The following is a 16,250-nucleotide window of genomic DNA, read 5'->3' as shown; positions in this document are numbered from 1 at the left end:
AACAAAACAAAACACACACAGAAAAAACAGAGAATTCTAACACAGCAGTTTCAAACAACAGTTTTTCCAATGGAGGGGTCACTCTTATGCTTCAAAGATACACAGCTAAAAAAGTCAGAACTTAGATTTGACTAACAATTTAGCCCAGAATCTATGCTCTTAACCATCATGCCACATTGTTGTGATCGTAACTCTCACAGAACTCAATTAAAGGATGTTTTTGATGTTAAGAAATGACATAAACATCAACTCTGTCTTTTCTGTGACAGGTTTTCCTCAATGAATCTAGCAATTATTTCAATCTTCTCCTTTATTTATGCTGCCTAATCATTTAAAACTAACACATTTGTTCTTAATTAGAAATTTAGAATATGTTTAAAAAAAACTTAAATCTTAGTAAAATAGTATCACAAGGAATTTAACACTAATGAGCCATTGTTACATCTGTAACAAAGAAAATGTACTTTCCGTTAACTGCTGACTACCATTTCTCAATTCTAAACATGTGATGGTCAGCACTATAGGCAGCTTAGCACTTCCTTTGCTTGTGCATTTCTGTGTAGGTTTTTTTTTTTTTTTTTTTTTTTTTCCTCCTTTATCCCTGTTTTTGTCAGACCTCACTTTTGCCCCAACTCGGGCAAATGTACAGCAAGTGATGGGTCTGCATAGTCACTAGATAGAGAAGGAAGGACTAAGAATTGCTTTGAAATTTGTACTGACTCCATGAAATTACAGCCAAATTGTATTCACAGGAAAGGGAGAGGAAGTGCTGCCGAAACAAAATCAATTAAAAATAAATTCCCCTTCCCTAGGGCAAGAGCATGCACATTTCAAGTGGTCTAGGGGCTTTCATTTGGGCCTTTGGCGATTAGACTGGCAACTGTAATAAAGATGAGACTATGCAAATGTCAGATTTATGCAGGTGGGGGCACATTCTTTCCTAATTAAAATGTTATGCCTCTCTTCACTAAACAATTAAATGGTAAATTAGCATTTTTCTTATTCCAAAAAAAATGCCTTAATTCATTAGGGAGTAGTAACATAAGAAAAAATTGTAAAACTTGATATTCATATTTGTATATGAGACTAAACTCAAATGATTCCTCTTTATTAGAATTATTTTGATGGTAAGGTAATTTCAATAATTGGCATGATTTCCTCTCTAATCATAGAAAGTGAGAGATCTGGTATTTACACCTATAACATTTTTGCACCTATTTATTTTCTCAGAAAAGTCTACTCTTTGTGAAAACACATGCTCCAAGGGTGAAACTTGAACATTGAAAACTTCAACAAAAACTTTTAAGTTTAATGTAGTTACATTTCAGTTGACAGCTGGAACAACTTAAATTTTGAACTAAGCCTTGATGATAAAGTTTACATCTTGATAAATCCAGCTATATTAAAATCAGGGCTGAGTGGCTAGGGAGAACCAATGAAATAGTGTTCAGTCTTGTCAGAGAATATAGGAGGTCACTGAGTTTGTCTGGGGGAAGAGCGTTGGATGTGGATGGTAGAGAGGGAATCAGGCGACAGAGTAATTTTAGGCCATTGCCACTTTATACACCACATGTGTCAAACACAAGGCCCGCGGGCCAAATCCAGCCCGCCAGGCCTTGCAATGTGGCCCGCACCGCGCTGTCATCACTGCACTCCGCTGTCAGTTTATGACATTGTCAGTTTATGACTGTTCAGTAAACCATTCGGCCCGCGATTTAGGCTGGATTTTAGATTTTGGCCCCTTCTCTGATTGAGTTCGACACCCCTAATATACACTATCAGTAATTCTTGGTTTCCACTAATATGTAATGTTAATGTAGAAACAAAACAAAACAAAACAAAAACAACAACAACAACAACAAAAAACACATTGAAACCTGTAAAGAATTTTTATGAGTTTATTTGAGCCCAACTATCGACCCATGCCGGGAGGCAGAACCTCAACCAATTGAGATAGTGCTCCAGAGAAATGATGGGTTACATTTGTATTTATACATTGCAATCAAAGGCAGGGATGTAGGTGGGTTACATGAAATCCATTGGTGATAGACTAGAGATGCGGGAGAAAGCAAAGCAGGGAAACCCTGGGATTGGATAAAAAGTGAAATGATGGACACATACTTAGGTAGGTACTGGAACAGTTAACATGATAATGAAGAAATTTGTGGTATCTGTCCTAGAGCCCAGCACACGTGGTTGTGCCCCAGGGGCTCCAGAAAAAGGAAAGTTACAAGTTACCAGACACTTCAAGGGTATGTTATCATAGATGCAAAAAGACAGATAGGCTCAGTTTAGGGAAAGGTTGACTTGTCAATGAAGATAAAGGCCTAGGACTTACCTGCCCATCATAACTGCTTTTAGTTAAAGTTTAATTTCAGACCATCCTTTGTGGTTCCTTTCTGTCTCTGAGTTTGCAAGACCGCCATGCAGGCCTCCCCTGAGCTTGTCAGGTCAACATGTGACCCCTTTAGTCCACAATAATTTAATTTACTGAAGCAAGCTTTGAGATTTGGATAACACTGCAATTGTCTGTAAAAATGATGAAAGAAGAAAATTTAAAGATGTATGTAAGAGATTTTTTTTTAGATAAGTTATTTTATTTGGAAAGATATTATTTCAGAAATCTGTGGTTAGCCACACTAGTCTATCAAATCACCTGTTTGTATCAAGCAGTAAGAACCTAATGCCATCAAAGGTTCAGTAAACTTTAAAAAAAAGATGTACTCTCTAGAGAGAGTTCTATGATAGTAGTTGAGATGCAGTGTGTCCTCCAAAATTTGATTAACCCCTGCTAACATCTGGAGGTGTTTCTAATACCCAGTTTTCCCCCTGCAGTTTTGTGGATTATTTTGTTTCTAGAGAGAAGGCTAAAAAGGGCTAATTCCAATGTAACCCTGATATTTGGGCGGCTAGCAATCTGCATCCATGCCAGCAAGCCAAGTGAACATTCTTAATAACCTATAATTAAGTCACTGCCTCTTTCCCAGACACTGGACTTGCAGAATCTGTTATAGAGGCCATAAAACTGTGAACAGTGCACTGCCCCGGAAGGAGGGTTATTAACATTGGCACCAGGCCAAACCACCAAATATGGCCTGGAGACCCCCAATACCTGGGGCCTTCTTACAAAGCTTGCAAAAAGGACCAAAGCATAATCCACATTTTTGAGACAAAGACCCCAGGAATATATAAAAGAGAATCCCCCTGCATGTTACTTACTCAGATTTGGAAAGTTATTCCCTGAGTCCACCGGGATAAGTAAACAGTGTCACTCCTTTTCTTTAAAGCATTGCTTGGTTTTTCTTTGGTCTTCTGCAACACTAGAAGTGAGAAACAGGATAAGAAGACCACTGGCTTTGGTTGTAGCACAGCCATTTCCCTCTCTGCTATTTTCAGAGGTAATTTTATACATTCAAATGACTCAGTCACTTTTGCCAATAAGTAAACTTTTACATACTCTTGAGTAAGTATGTTAGGCAGTACAGACAGCTGCTAGGGCAGGAAAAGGGAAAAGGGGTGGGGGAAGGGAGAGCTTAACTTGTCCACTGAACAAAGAAGTCAACAGTCTTAAAACTTGCCAAAATAAAATCTCCAGATGTTCTCATAAATTCTGTGAAAAGCCATAATAATATAAAAGTGCAACCTTGAAATCTAGTCTGTTGCCTGAGATATACAGCAGGGAAAACTTGAAAACCATATGGAGAAAAAGTAAAATAAAATCCTTGAACCCCCACCAGGGGGGGCTGTCACTTGTGCTAAGTGGCCCTTGTGCTTTATGCCAAGTGTATTCTTAATAAATTTGCTTGTTTTGCTTCCTTATTAAATTCCCTTGCTTTGCTTCAACACTGCTTTATGTCACTCATCTGAATTCTCTCTCGTGAGCATGACAAGAGCCAAGGAGTGAGAAGCCCCCTCTGACAAAGGTTACGCTCTGGTAACAAATCTATATAATAAAAGCCTAAGCAAACATTAGGGTGGAAAGATCAGAACCATTGGTCACTATGGTGCACACTGACCACCAGGGGGCGAGAACCTAACAGTAAAGAGCAGCCAGCAGGTGGGCGGTAAGGAGCAGAGGGGTCCCAGACTATGAGAGGGATGTTCTTTTATTTTTCACATTTTTCCCCACTATACCAAAATAAGTCTACATTTTAAATTTGCTGTGTGTACTATTTTTAATAAATCCATTTTTCTCCATAGACCAAACAGACAAAATTCTGCTGTTAGCAATCAGAGCTCCGGTGATACAGAAGAGGAGCCAAGTGAATAGAAGATGGTGAAAAGGAATTGTCTGCAGGATGCTGTTTAATTCTTTAAATCCCTACCATGCCAATTAAATAATGTCTGATGATGAACTTAAAACCTACCTACTCTATCTTACTTTTGCTGACATTTTCTTCTACTGCACTAAAATAACATTACATTTTAAACTTGCTGATTGCATATGCTCTGTGTAGATTAGGGAAGAAATGCCACAGAGGAAAGACAAGCAGGAAAGACCACGTGTCACCTCTGCAAGAGCAATATTCCCTATCCTCATTAATTTTCTGGGTTCTATCAAATGATAGGGAGCCAGGAGAGACACAGAGTATAGGATCTCAGAAAGAGGAGAGGCATTAAAAACCATCTAGTCCAATCACTAAGTGATTATTTGTTCCTCTTTACAACATCCCTAGAAAGACGAATCCCAACTACCCCCGAGTCTCTCCAGCCATTGCATTTTAGGACACCAATTGAGACAAAAATTTTCCAAATGATTTGAAATCTGCCACGTCTGGTAATATCCCAATTTTGCAGTCGGGGACCAAGTAGCACATTTGTCTTCAATGGCAACACTTTTCACACTAGAACCTTGCTGTCATTTCCACTATTTCTCCTCCGTTTTATTTTTGTTTTTGGACTGACGTGATTTAATTCCCTCTCCCCTTTTCAGGTCCTTTTTTCCAACAAGAAAGTTGAAAGCTACTCCTTTATCCTGCTTTGATTGCCCAACTTGGTGCAGGATTTTGACTTCTCCACCACTAATAGGCTCCATCAGTACTCCCTCCACATGCTCCATAGCTTTAATCTGATGTGTATCACTTTGGGTTTCAAGTTTCTGCCCCCAGTTGGCCAGTAATCTTACTGAGGACAAGGATGATGTCTTTTATCTTTGATTACCCCCCCCCCCAAAAAAAACAAAAAAACACACCACACACTCCTGAGCACATGGCAGGGTTTAATAACTATTTACAGTATAACCAACAAGATAAACAGAACATTAAGATTTCCGAGGAATGGTCTTTGACCACTGATATGTCTCATGAAATGACTAAAGGGTCAAAAAACAAAACAAAACAAAACAAACAAACAAAAAAACACCAACACTAAAAGCAGTTTTATAAAACCAAAACTTTGGTTTGGGAGGTGGTCAAATGACCTCAAAGAATTAAATAAAAATCGCATTAGGGAAAATAGGACTTAGGTCTATGGAAATATCAACTTGGTGTGAGGAGTCTCTGTGTTGGACAGCACCTGCATTACTGCAGATTATTGGATTCTGCATTTTGTCCAAGACTGTAGTTCTGTAACAATAGTCACACATTCCCAAGAGAGCTCAAGTGATAAGGTACTTCAGGCCACAGGTGGTAACTGTGAGAGCAGGTGATCTGGAGCAGAGGGAGGTAGATATTTCCAACATTGAAGAGCAGTGGGTGGTAGTAAGTGACAGCATGAGATTCAGAAGTGGAAGTTTTCCTGGAGCAGCTGGGAAAAGGTCTAGATGGCAATGAGGAGAACGAGACCATCTGCAACAGAGTGAAATGCCTGGCCTCCCTGTCTCCCCCTTGTTCAAGCCTGTTTGCTTCCAAGGCCTTCAGGTTAATAGCTTCAGCTTAGACTTAGAAATCAGGGAAGTAGATGTTGTTTGTCAAAGATTTGTAGGAACCTTGTGACCAAACTCACATGAACTAGAGTCAGCAGAATAAGAACAAAGCAATCACCCTCAGATCCCTGCAAGGACACACATGGCAGTCATCAGTCAACCTTAAACCCCTCCTGTTTCCCCGTTCTCTTGATATAAAAGAAGGCTGAATTCTGTGTTTTCTTAAATAGTTCTTTAGGATGCTGGGCAGCTAACTTCTTGACTTGCTGGCTTTCCCAGTATAGTATTTTTCCTTGCCCCAACATCAGGTCACTATATTCACTGGCTGACATGTGGCGAGTGGAATGAGTTCCAACTCTAGGTTCAGAGGTTAAAAGAAAGTGTGAGAGAAACAGCCATCGTTGGAGAGGGCTCTCAAGGAAGAAGTGCTCTCGAGAGAAAGCCAGGTAATGTCAGAGCCAGGTGAAGGTCTTAGAAGACATTGAAGATAGGGGAACCTGGTCCGCAGGCCCACCTTCACTCTGGAGACCAATTACAAATTCAAGGAGCTCAGAAAGCTATCCTCAGTTTTGATAATTCATTAGAAGAATTCACATAACTTACTGAAAGCTGTTATAATTACCATTATGATATACTGTAAGGAAAGGACAGAGATTAAAATGAACTCAGAGAAGAATTACCTAGGGAAGATTTCAAGAAAAGTGTCACATTTGAAGATTTTGTCCTTTCCCCATTGAGTTATGGACAGCTTTATTTTCCTTGCACTGATGTCTGATAATTCACATGGAATATTGCCAGCCAGGTAATTTTGGTGTCCAGAATTTTAATTGGGGCTTCATCACATAAACATAGTTGACTTTAGCCCTTCAGGAAATCAACCTTAATACTGTGTGAGCTTAAATGCTTACCCTAAATCACATTATTACTTATTGGATTGTCCCAAGGCCAGCAGGCAAACAAAGACACTCCTATTAGGCATAACATTCCAAGGGTCTAGAGATTACCTTCAGAAGCCAAGAGCCAATGCTGGATCTCTTTTTTTGGGCACCTAGAGAATTACATTGATGACTGGTTTTTCACCTTGTAGTATAAGTATTTGCTTATGTGTATGTCTCCTGCAATGGAGATGATATCCTTTAGGCCATAGACCAGGAAACATGCAATGACTTCATGTTGGATGTACAAAAGACTAAATAAAGCCTTCTATGTTTGGTATGATTCTACATAGTATAGTAGCTTTGAGTGTCTTGGTCTGGTAAATATAGTTCTACTTCATCTTTCTGAGGAAAGTCAATCTTTCAACTTCTCTTGTTCCTACAAGTGAACAAGAATTACAGTGAGCAGGCTGGATGGAGAGGGGCAAAGGGGGAGAGGGGGAAACTGAGACATCTGTTACACTGTCAACAATCTATAATAATCTATAATAATAAAAGCATAATATGCAAGTCGACCAAATGACCGAATAGCAGAACAACTATCCAGATGATCTTCTGGATGTCCATGCTGTGACACCCACTGGCATCAGGCCAGCCAAAGTGGGTGTGATGCGATTGGTTGGGGGCTGACCATCACCCCATGATTGCCCTGCAGAGAGATGCCCAGGCCACCAGACGGCGGGATGATCAATTGGGGGCTCCATGATTGTTACAAAGAGGGAGGCCCAGGACACTGATAGGCAGGCTGTGGCGGTTGGGCAGGGCCTCCCTTGACAGGGCATGATCGATCACATGATCACCTTGTAGAGGGAAGCCCAGGCCACTGGCTGGCAGGGCAATCAATCAATCAGGGGGCTCCACAATTGCCCCAAATAGGGAAGCCCAGGCTACCCTGAGCTGTGATGGGTGGGCAGGACATCCCTCTGTGGAGGCGATTGATCTTGGGGCTCCCAGACTGTGAGAGGGCACAAGCTGGAGACTCTCCCCCCACCCCCACCCGCCCTGAGTGCACAAGTTTTGTGCACTGGGTCTCTAGTTCTATATAATAAAAAGGTAATATGCAAATCAACCAAACAGTGGAATGACCAGTCACTATGACACACACTGACCACCAGGGGGCAGACGCTCAACACAGGAGCTGCTCCCTGATGGTCAGTGTGCTCCCACAGTGGGAGCGGTGCTCAGCCATAAGCCAGGCTGACCGCTGGCAAGCACAGTGGCGTGCTTCCAAAGCAGCTCTAAGGATGTCCAACTTCTGGCTTAGGCCTGCTCCCCCCCCCCCCCCCCCACACCCCCTGAGGACTCTCAGACTGTGAAAGGGCCCAGGTTCGGCTGAGGGACCTTCCCCCCCCCCCCCCCCCCCCCACACACACACACACACATCCTGAGTTCACAAAGATCATGTACTGGGCTTCTAGTAAAATAAATAAATAAGAATTACAGTGAGCAAATGTTTTTATTTTATCAGTGGAAAAGTCTCTGGATGAATACTACTGTATAGCAGCCTTGTTCTTTGCCTTAGGTAACAATGCACTCAAAAATTTATTGGACTTCAGAAGGACATAGTTCTCTAAATTGAGGGTTTGTTGCCTAAACCAATACGTATTCTACTAAGGGGGAAATGGATGAATTTGTGTGTAAAGCATTCCATGGCTTGACAGCCATCTGATTTACCTCAGCACCAAGGAAGATTAAAACTGCTCTCAAAGGCAGATGTCATCTTACTTGTTTGACTAACAGAGTTATTCTAACCACTCATCTCTCTCATTACCACTGCAAAAATGAAAGAATTGCTGGAAATGAAAAACAAAAACAATGCAACTAAAAGATCAGAGTTAAATGGATATGTCAAAACTTCTTTTATGTCACAAGTTCCCAGGCTTTCATTCTGTCAACAAGCACAGCATGGGGAAGGTGAACTTTCTGTTATTTAAAATAACTAGGGAATATAAAATAGCACAATGTAACCAAAGTATAAAATACTCCGAGATGTCAGGAAAATTACTATAGAAATGATTATCATTGGCTGCTTCTTCTAAGTCTAACAATAGTGTTAAATCCACATAATTACCTAGAATATGCCATTCAGGCTATTATTCAATCTCCATCTATAGTCTTTTATTTTTCAGTCTACCTTCAAAACATGATGTAAAGATTAAAGAAACAACTTGTCAATAACTCTGTTTTTGTTTTTTCTCCAAGGGAAAGACTCCTTTCATTCTAAGTTGTTTTGGATATGGTTTTCACTCTTAGGAACAAAAAAAAAAAAAAGAAGATGCCGAAACTGGTTTGGCTCAGTGGATAGAGCGTCAGTCTGCGGACTGAAAGGTCCCAGGTTCGATTCCTGTCAAAGGCATGTATCTTGGTTGCGGGCACATCCCCAGTAGGGGGTGTGCAGGAGGCAGCTGATCGATGTTTCTACCCTTCCTTTCTGTAAAAAGATCAATAAAATATATTTAAAAAAGAAAATAAAAGAAAAAAGAGGAGCAGTTGTCAAAAATAACTTAAAAAGCCATGACTATTTTTGCATGGAAAACAAGCCATACACAATTTGAAGCCAGAACCCATATCAACTTTTCATGATAAAGCACCACCATAATGGCACCTGGTTTAATCTGATCAACTCCTTGAGGTCCTTCCGTTTGATTGCCAGAGTTTCTCTTCAAGACAATTTTGAGGCAAATTTATTAGGTTTGAGATGTGATTCTGAATGAAGCTCTTTGTATTGCTGGTATTTAGTCATTTCACTAGAGATTGTGAATTCATAACTTAACGTAGTATTGCCCAGTTTAATGTAATAGGTACAAATCTCACCAGAGTGCAATTCCACTACTCTTCAGATTTTTGTGCAATTGTTACCACATTTTTCTTCTTCATACATTATAAACCTGGTTAAATATACTTTAATTTTAAGCAGTTAGTAATCTTTTAAAGGAATTAGGAAAAGTAAGGCAACCATATATTTATTATTTTTAGTGCTTTTCATTCCTCTTTTTTTTTTATTCTTGGTTTCATATAGTATCATTTCCTCCTGGCCTTAGCATTTCTTGTAGTACAGATGTACTCAGATATATTTTGTTTTTTCACTTGTCTGAAAATGTCTTTATTTTATTCTCATATTAAAGGACATACTATATATAAAACTCTGGTTAACGTTTTTCTTTTAGCTTTTTAAAATATATTATTCTACTTTCTTCTGGCATGAAATTTTCAGATAAAAACGTAGTCCTCATGTGCATCTTTGTTTGCCTGTATGTAATGTATATTTTTTTCCTATGGCTACTTTTAGTTTTTTCTCTTGATTAGCAGTTGGATTATGATGTGCCCAGATGTAGTTAGCTTTATATTCATCTTGTTTGAGGGTTCCAAAGTTTGTTTGTTTGTTTGTTTTTTTGATCTGTGAGCTGATATTTTTACAAAATATTTGAAATTTATGGTCATTATTGATTTTTTTTTCTTAGTTCTCAAACATGTCCCTTACTCTAGATTAGTCCTACTTTTTTAGATGTGGCCTTTTGGGGACTCCAACAAGATGACTGAGATACACAGGGAGGCTGGCATACCATTCATATGACTCTTGGCATTTTAAGTCCCTTTGCATCTCTGGTGTGGGGTGACTCTCAGTCCAAAAGCAGCCACCCCCTGTCAGGCCAAGTGGTCTCTCCCTACACATGTGCAACCAAAGCCTCAGCCAAGAACCTCCTGGGTGGATTTATGGGGCACCATTTCCATACAGATTCCTCCTCACCAGTATTCCATCTCTTCATTTTCAGAATTTTTTTGTCATTTCAAACTCTTAAACCTGCCTCCTGCATTCAATGAGGCCATAATCTCTTCCTGGACCCACCTTCCTGAGCTGTCCTCTGGAAAATTCCCAGGCAGGAGGCCAGACCAAGATGCCCACCTTGCAATATTTGCTTTCTCAATGATAGCAGTTCTGAGTGGTCTGTGCTCAATCCCTGAAAACAGTTGTCTTATATATTTTTATAGTTTATTATGGCATGAAGGAAAGTAGTACACTTAACTTCATTATGGTGTGAGGCAAAATTCAGATTTTCTTTTATGCATGCAAACTTACATGGGTCAGGCAATATTATAAAGTTCCAAAGTATTGAAATAAAATTTGCTAACAACACATTCAGTACAATATTTCTTAGTGAATATATGCCGGGTCTGACCAGCAGATCCTGAGTGACAGATGAATAATTACTCTGACGCACGTTTCTGTGAAAGAGAGGGCTAAGGGATTGCTTGGCTAGAGGAACCAAACAGCCCTATTCACCTGCCTCCTTAGGCTATTATTATAGCAACAGCTTGAAGTAAAATTAACTTCTAGATACTATCAGCAGGGTAAGTATCCTTGAGAAAACACATGCATCTGCGGTGTCCTTTAAGCAAAGGCATATAAAGACTAAACATAAAGATCCCAGTAAAACACGTGGAGGTTTATACTTATTTGGGGAAATTAAGGCAGGGTCTTGCTATGTTTGGTAAGGTCCCCTAGAGGCCTCCGACCTTTCGGAGATTCCTCCTTACAGACTTTCTAACCAAGTCTAGTGCTTCTCAACAAATATAAATAAAATGTTTTATGTTAAATTGAACTGAAGTTCATTGATAGGACTAAATTTTCTATCACCAAGACCTCTAAAAACCTCTAAGTAAGATGTTAGGGCTAACATGCATTGGTCTTATGAGAATAAATGTTATCTAAGATTCAAGTAAAACCTCATTCATGAGAATAGTTCTTAGACTAAGTTTTATATCATCAACATTTATGAATAAGACATGAAAATTTAATAATTTAAGTAAAGTTCAGTCTGCTCAATGTCCCAAACATCCAATATATCTAATGTATTTCTTTTTATTTGTATATTGCAAAATTTGTACACAGGACACAATCCTCATGAAAGTTGGTAAAGCTAGAAGGCTTTCACAAATAGATTGTGCTCAAATAGAGTGAACATATTTTTGTTCATAAAGGAAAAGATTAAGGGAAAAATCCTTCACTAACATAAACAGATTAGTTGTTGAACCCAGCTGAGCAGTGAAGTTATCATGCTTCTATGTAATCAGAAGATGAGGCTTTGATAACATTTCCATCAATCTAGTTGAAAGTATTCCAATGAATGTCTGAGTTTTGTTGAAATTTGATTTTCATGAGACTTGTAATAGATGCTTTCAGAATAGTGTTTTTATTTTTATTATAGCTTTATACCAGACTAAAAGTTGAAGGGTGGGAGAATCCAAGATGGCTGCTCGGGTAGACACCTAACCGCAGCAGCACACAACAATTTCAGTGGAATACAACTAAAATGTAGAGTGGACATCGCCCAGAGCTACAGGTAGTCGACTGACTGAAAATTCTATAACAAGAAGGAAAGAGAAAACCAGAAGGAAAATCAGAGGAGCTGAAAAAAAGCCTAAGGTACGGAGACATGCTGCGCGCTTGCACGCACGCGCGCGCAGAGAGGTCGCAGCCGGGGAGGAGAAGAGGGTTGGGTGCTGCTCGGCGTTCCCTAGCAGGAAGGAAATAAAACCCCCAGCCTGGGCTGAACCCCCGAACCTGCAGCGCTGAGCCCCAAGTTATGGGCCAGACCCTGGGGACCCAGGCTCTGGCAGGGGGAGACGGGGCTGTGAGGCGGAATCCCAGGCGAGCAGCGAAAAGCAGGGCCCCTGGAGTCGTGCGCACATTGCGCGCAAAGGACTGAATGTTGACTCTGATGCTGGATTACCCTAGCCGGAAGGAACAGGGCCTCCGGCGGCGCTGAGCCTCAGTCCAGACTGCTCTGAACCCCAGTTCTGGGCCAATCCCTGGGGACCCAGGCTCAAGTAGAGGGAGACGGGGCTGTGAGGTGGAGTCCTGGGAGAGCGGCGAAAGGCCGAGCCCCCGGAGTCACGCACATTGCTTGCAAGGGAAGGAATGTTGACTCTGATGCGGGATTGCCCTGGAGGAAAGGAAACGGGAGCCCCAGCTGTGTTGGGCCCCAGTTTTGACTGCTCTGAACCCCGGTCCTGGACCAGACCCTGGGGACCCAGGCTCGAGCAGGGGGAGACGGGGCTGTGAGGCGGAATCCCAGGGGAGTGGCGAAAAGCGGAGCCCCCAGAGTCGCGCACACTGCGCGCAAAGGACAGTCTGTTGACTCTGATCCTAGACTCCCCTAGTGGGAAAGAGAAAAAAAAAAGCTCCAGACTGGAGGAATGCGACAGGGAGCAGGAGCCCCTGCCGGACACCGGCCAGCCGGGCGCCAGCAGGGACCCGGGCGACGGGGCCCCCAGGGGGAGGGTGCCCCTGAGCCTTCGACCTCTGAGCTCGGGCAACGGAGCCAAGGCCTGGGCAGCCCCGACCCGGCAACAGGCTGGAGCAGCGCGGGAGCCCGCAGAGAACAAAGGGGTGCCACAGGCCAACCTGCTGAGCTCCCAGGACAAGGAGGAAGAAACCAAAGAAGTTCTCAATGTGAAGAAATCAAGTGAGAGCAAAAGATAGTAAAATTACTTAAGAAAGAATACAAAGAAGATCTTGAAAAATCAAAGACTAAGTCAGAACTCAACTCACCAGCCAACATTGCAACATATATGCGTTTAAAAAAAAAAAAAAAAAAAAAAAAAGGACAGAATGTTGGAACAGCTGCAGCCAGGCCTAGAGTGCCCAGGCACAAGGCAGTGGCAACCGGGCCGGAGCAGCAACGGCCAGGCCCCAGAGCAGCAGCAGCCAGAACCAGAGCAACAACAGCCAGCACTGGAGCAGCCAGACCTGGGGCAGTGGCAGCCAGGCCTGAGGCGGAGGCAGCCAAGCCCAGGGTGGCCAGTCCAGGAACACCCAGACCCGGAGTGGCCTGGCCCAGAGAAGCCGGGCCCAGAGCAGCCAGGTTGGGAGCAGCCAGGCCCAGAACAGCAGTAGCCAAGCCCGGAGCATCCAGGCTGGGAGTGGCCAGACTCGGAGCGGCCGGGCCCAGGGCAGCCGGGCCCGGGGCAGCCGGGTCGGGTGCGGCCAGGCCTGGAGCAGCAGTAGCCAAGTCCAGAGCAACTAGGTTGGGAGCGGCAGTGACCAGACCTGGAGCAGCTGGTTGTCGAACGAACCAGAGCAACAGAGGCCAGGCCCAGAGCAGCCAGGCCCGGAACAGCTCGCTCCTCGCCTGCCCCTGCCCCACGGCTGCCTCTCAGACATGGCTGGAAACTTTTGTGGGAACTTGAGGGTCTGCTGAATCAAGTGATGAAGGCTTAGATCTGGATGTGCTGAGTTAGTATAGGGCTGGGGTGTTGATCTGTGAGTGCCTTGGGTGGGGCCTGGATGAGGCTGGTTGACCTATTTGGAAATGTCTTTTGTGTGAAATGTATCATTGGGCATGTGGAGGTATTATTGATATGAGAAAATGCTAAGTAACTGATTTACTATCTGAAAAGGGATTTACTATCGGGGAAAGGGAGGGAGGAAGAGACTGAACATAAACTGCACCTATGGATGAGGACAATGGGGGATGGGGAGGGGGTGGAGGGTGGGGTGGGAACCTGGTGGAGGGGGGAAGAAATAAGGAACCTTGTAATAATATGAACAATAAAGATTGATAAAAAATAAAATAAAATAAAATAACACTTTTCCATCAAAAAAAATTAAAAAATTAAAATAAAAGTTGAAGGGTGAATAAAAGAAAGGGGAGATTTCTCTTATCAAGTCCTAAGGTAAGACTATGAAGAATAACTTATCCCCCAAATCTGTTTTATTTGTAATTGTGTTTTGACTTTTCTTAAAGAAAATTAAAAAATCAAAGACTCCAAGATTGTGCCCAGAAGTTTGTCAGCATATAAAAGTTTATGTATTTTATTTATAAATTCTATTTCTCCCTAAGGCCAGGAAGTGATATCAAATAAACCCTTTACTTGGTTATTCATTAATTTTTTGTTTAGTCTACAAACATTTATTGAACAATTACTATATGAGCTAGATGTGACTCAGTTTGCTTTCTTTATGTTGGTGATGAAAATAGAAAGGACTTGCTGCTTGAAGATAGCTCTGTCCTTATCGTTAACCCCATTTGTTGGAACTTTCCCATTTAGGGATAAAATTGCAAATGGAGGGATTTTTTACTTCTCTAACTAAAACAAAGTTCCTGCTAGTTAACATAAATTCTCTACCACAAGTTTTACCCTATTTACCTTTTTAAAAATATATTTTTAAGTACTCAGGGAATTAGCCTGTTTTCCCCTTCTTTTCTGTTGCTGTTGTCTGCTGTCATTTACTTTACTCAACAACTATACATAAAGCACCTACTAAAGGCCAATCACTATTCAAAGTACCTAGTTACAAACAGAACACCAATCTCTTGTCCTTGTAGAGATTATATTTTATGAGAACAGAGGCAAAATACAACACAAATTTTAAAAAGTATATGGATTTAGAAGGTGATAAATAATGTAGAGGGAAGAAAGCTATGGAGTATGGATATTGTAAATCATAAAGGGAATCAGGTAGGACCTCACTGACAAGGTGACCTGGAAGAAATGAGGGAGTAAGCTATGTAGAGGCATATGGTGAAGAGTGTTCTTAGAAGTAGAAGCGCTGAGTAAAAAGTCTTGAGACAGAAGTCTGTTGTGTTCCAGGAAGCACTTGGAGGTCATTTGGCTAGAATGAGGTGAACTTGAAAGAAGGTAGTAGATCCGGTTCACCAGGGGATAAGAAGTAGGACAGATGATGTAGGATCTTGAAGCCATTGTAAGGATCTTGACTTTTACTCTGTGAGCGATAGGGAGCCTTTAGAAGGAATAAAGAACTAATATGACATTTTAAAAAGATTGCTTTTACTGCTGTGCTGAAAACTATCTGAAGAAAGACAAAAGTGGGAGCGAGATAGGACATTATCTTAGTAACCTCTGCAATCTATTTTGGTGATTTGGACCCAGAGTAGTGGGAGGAGAGGAGGAGGTATAAATGGTCATATTCTGGATACATGTTGAAAGTATAGCCGAAAGGATTTTCTGGCAAATTGGCAGTAGATTATGAGAGAAAGGAAAGAATTGGAATGACTTTAACATTTTTGTGCTGGAGAAATTAGAAAAAGATCTTTATTAACTGAGATGGGAAAGACTATAGGTTTAACAGGTTTGGTTGGAAGGAAAATCAGAAATTCTGTGTTGGATATGTTATTCTTATAATGTGTATTAGAGGTCCAAATTGAGATGCTGGTAAGAATTAGATAAAGGGTTTGGGTGTTCAGAGAAGAGAGGCAGGAGCTGGAGATATAATTTTGGATGTCATTAGTATATAAAAGGCATTTAAAGCCATGTTACCACATGAGATTGCCAGGGAAATGAATAATGTTAGGAGTCAGAGATGAAGTGGAACTGGGAAAGGTTACAGTAGAAAAGCCAGGAAAATGTTACAGAAGAAAACCAAGGAAAACAAGGGATCTTAAAAACCATGTGAACAACATTTTCCAAGGCAAATGTTAAAGTATCAA

Source organism: Pipistrellus hanaki (assembly GCF_964339955.1).
Source record: "Pipistrellus hanaki genome assembly, chromosome: 1".
In the NCBI taxonomy this organism is placed as follows: domain Eukaryota; kingdom Metazoa; phylum Chordata; class Mammalia; order Chiroptera; family Vespertilionidae; genus Pipistrellus; species Pipistrellus hanaki.
The sequence above is the reverse complement of the archived record's forward strand: the minus strand, read 5'-3'. Positions refer to the sequence as shown.